The sequence below is a fragment of the Choloepus didactylus genome, chromosome 25, assembly GCF_015220235.1.
Source record: "Choloepus didactylus isolate mChoDid1 chromosome 25, mChoDid1.pri, whole genome shotgun sequence".
Taxonomy (NCBI): Eukaryota; Metazoa; Chordata; class Mammalia; order Pilosa; family Megalonychidae; genus Choloepus; species Choloepus didactylus.
Window position 1 is genome coordinate 3,705,590 of NC_051331.1, and position 3,291 is coordinate 3,708,880.

A 3,291-nucleotide genomic window follows, 5' to 3' on the forward strand; every position below is an offset into this window, starting at 1 on the left:
ATGCCATTGCTGTGGGACAGGCATGCTACATACTTTATCTCTCAACCTCATGACTGTCCTCCAGAGTAGCCATTTTTACCCCCATTTTGCAAACAGCAGGACTGAGCTTAGTGAGTTGAAACTATTTGTCCAAGGGCTCATGGCTGGGAAAGGGGGTGGGGGGTCTGGATAGGAACCCAAGGTTGGTCTGACTTCAGAGTCCTTGATCTTTCTATTGAAACTTACTCTTTACTCTCAGTGTCCCTACTTTATAGGACTGTCAGAATGAGCAAATGAGGTAAGGAAATTACATAGAAGAAAATTGCTGTAACAAATGTGTCCTGTGGCGGTTATAGGTTATTATGTATAGTGAATTGTGTTAAATCAACATTTGTTACTATACTTGGGAGAGGAACGATTAGGTTTCAACTTGGTTGTTTAATTTACAAAGCAGTGGTTTTTATTTAATTTTACAGCATGATTTTGATACACATATATGTGTAGAGCAGAGGATCTCAAACCAGGGGGCAGGGGACAGAGATTTTGTCTCCAGGAAACACTTGGTGATGACTGGAGACATTTATGGTTGTCACAACTGGGAAAGGTGTGCTACTGGCATCTAGTGGGTAGAAGGCAGGGATGCTGCTAAAAATCCTACAATTCACAGGATACCCCTGCCACCACAAAGAATTATCTAGCTCAAAATGTCAATTGTGTCAAGGTCAAGAAATCCTAGTACAGAGAAATGACTAGGATATACATGAACATTTTTTCCTGCTGTTTATCTCCAGCATCTGAGAATGTAAGATAATTGTGATTTTTCTTCTTCATGCTAATCTTCAGTTTTCTAAAATTAAAAAAAAAAAACAATAAATCTCCATTACTTTAATAGTTAAAATATCCATAAAAGGCATTTATGGATAAAAGTGTGGTTGATGTTCATACAAGTTATTATGATGTGAAATGAAAAATAGCAAGTTTTGCAAAAGTAGGTGCAGAATTTTGTTGCTCATCAAATGAACAGATATTTAGTTTAGGAGTAGGCTAGAGTTTTAATCTCTTCTGAGAGTCCTGAAAAGAGAGAAGTAATAATGGTAAGCTTTCAAGAGCTATTATTATTAATACTGGATGTGAGTACTCTGCAAAAGGGACTTTATAAGCATCATGTCAGTTGTATGCACAACCCCATGGGGTAATTTATATGACTGGAGTTACCAACAAAATGCAAATATAGGGATGTTCATTGCATTGTTTTTGAAATGGCAAAAACCTGAAAATCATTTAGATGCCCAGTGAAAGATTGGTTAAATTTTTATGAACCATCAGTAAAGAATTATGTTGTTAAAAAAGATACTTTTGTGCTCGCTTCGGTGACACATATACTAAAATTGGAATAATATAGAGAAGATTAGTATGGTCCCTGTGCTAGGATGACATGCAAATTCATGAAGTGTTCCATATTTTTGGCAACGTGGGACACAGATTCCGGGAATGAGCAGACATAAAGGGGTTGACAGTGCATTTTTGACTAAAAGGGGGAAAAGAAAGGCAACAAAATAAGGTTTCAGTGTCTAGAGAATTCAAATAGAGTCAAGAAGTTGTCCTGGAGGTTACTCTTATGTAAGCTTCACTTAGATATGCCAAATGACCATGGTGTGATAAGCCCAAGTCAACAGTAGTCCCCCAAATCCTAAAGAATACCCAGATCCTTATGTGTGAGATGCTGTAAAAGTTTCACTCACTAAGTTTATTCTTCAGAATCTTAAATCCTCCAGAGAACTCCTATGCCAGTTATGTCCCCAAACCCAGAGGCAATAGCCTCTTCAAGAACATCAACCAGATGTGTCCCCTTTGCTCATAAATTTGACACCACTTTTCAACACGAATAGGTTAGGGTGTTCACTGCCTAGACAGCCCTGAAGATCGGGAAAGTGTTTAAACTAGAGGAAGGGGTAGAAACAGGCAAGATGGAATTTAACAAAGGATTATGAATACTGAATCTCTATCTAATTTCCTTCTTCTTAGTTTCTAGGGTATTACAGTAGCTAGAAGGAAAAAATTGAAATGGTGGAACTGTAGCCCATAGCATCCTTTGAAATTTGTTCTATAGCTTCTTGTTAAATTGTAATTTGAAAGTTATCACCTTTTTGTATATATGTTATGTTTCACAATAAGGAAATAAACTATGGTACTGTAATTCACAACATTTTTGGAAATTTCCTATGCAACTACTTGTTAAATCATACTTTGAAAGTTATTACTTTTTTGCATATATGTTATATTTCACAATAAGGAAATAACTGAAACTGTGGAACTGTAATCCATAACATTCTTTGAAAATTTGCTCTTTAACTACTTGTTAAATTGCACTTGGAAAGTTATCACTTTTATGTATATATGTTATATTCTAGGATAGAAATATGATTAAAAAAGATGCTTTGAAATATTTTTAATGGCATGGGCATATTATTAAAATATAAAAACTACTTCATTGCAGACAGTATATATAATAACAACAATCCAAGACAAAAATTGCCCACAATTTTTCCTGAAGTTGCTTCAGAACTTTCATATATTTCACTCCCTAATACAATTTCACAATTTCATGTTTGTCTTTAGATATGTACAGTGTTATCACAGCATTTGAAACTCCACACTTCTGGTTAACATTGTGTCAATAGTATTTTTCTACTTTGTTGCTACTTGTTTTTCCTTCTTGATGTCCTTTCACGCCACCCTAAACTCCCCCATCCCCTTCAGGAGTCATGGTGTCCCTTTCCAAATCTTTCTTCATGCCTGAGATTGCATGATTATGTTTCTCTATTTTTTAAGTTTTATTTTTAACTTGGCAGCAAGTACTTCATGGGATTCCCCCAGGACAAAAGATAGATATCTAACTCATTATTTTTAATAGCTGCATATTATCCCATAATAAAAACAGTTCTGATTATTCAACCATTCTTCTTGGCCAACAGGTTAATTCCAGTTTATTGTTTATCTTTTGTTGCCACTGCAAACAATTCTTCAGTAAACATTTCTGAAGGGTGGAGTCCCAGATGTGGAATTTCAAGTTTTGTCACATTAACTTTCCAAAAATGTGAAAATAAATCACATTTACCCTAAAAATATTCAGGAGTGCCCTTTTCAATACATCTCTGTAAGCCCTTGTTCTTTTTTTTCTTTTTTCTTTTTTCTTTTAATTATTGCCAACTTGAATAGTGATAATTCATTATTACTTAAAGTTTCATTTCTCTGACTTAGTTGAACATCCTTTAATTTGTTTATTTTATTTTTAAAAAATATTTTCTCTGC

At 34.7% G+C, this 3,291-nt stretch overlaps 1 non-coding gene across 1 annotated transcript; it reads left to right on the forward strand.

Moving 5' to 3' along the window:
* The first annotated feature begins 1,337 nt into the window (after positions 1-1,337).
* LOC119520672 lies at positions 1,338-1,444 on the forward strand. The gene has a single exon (XR_005214211.1). It is a non-coding gene; the product is annotated as a U6 spliceosomal RNA (small nuclear RNA).
* Positions 1,445-3,291: the final 1,847 nt, after the last annotated feature.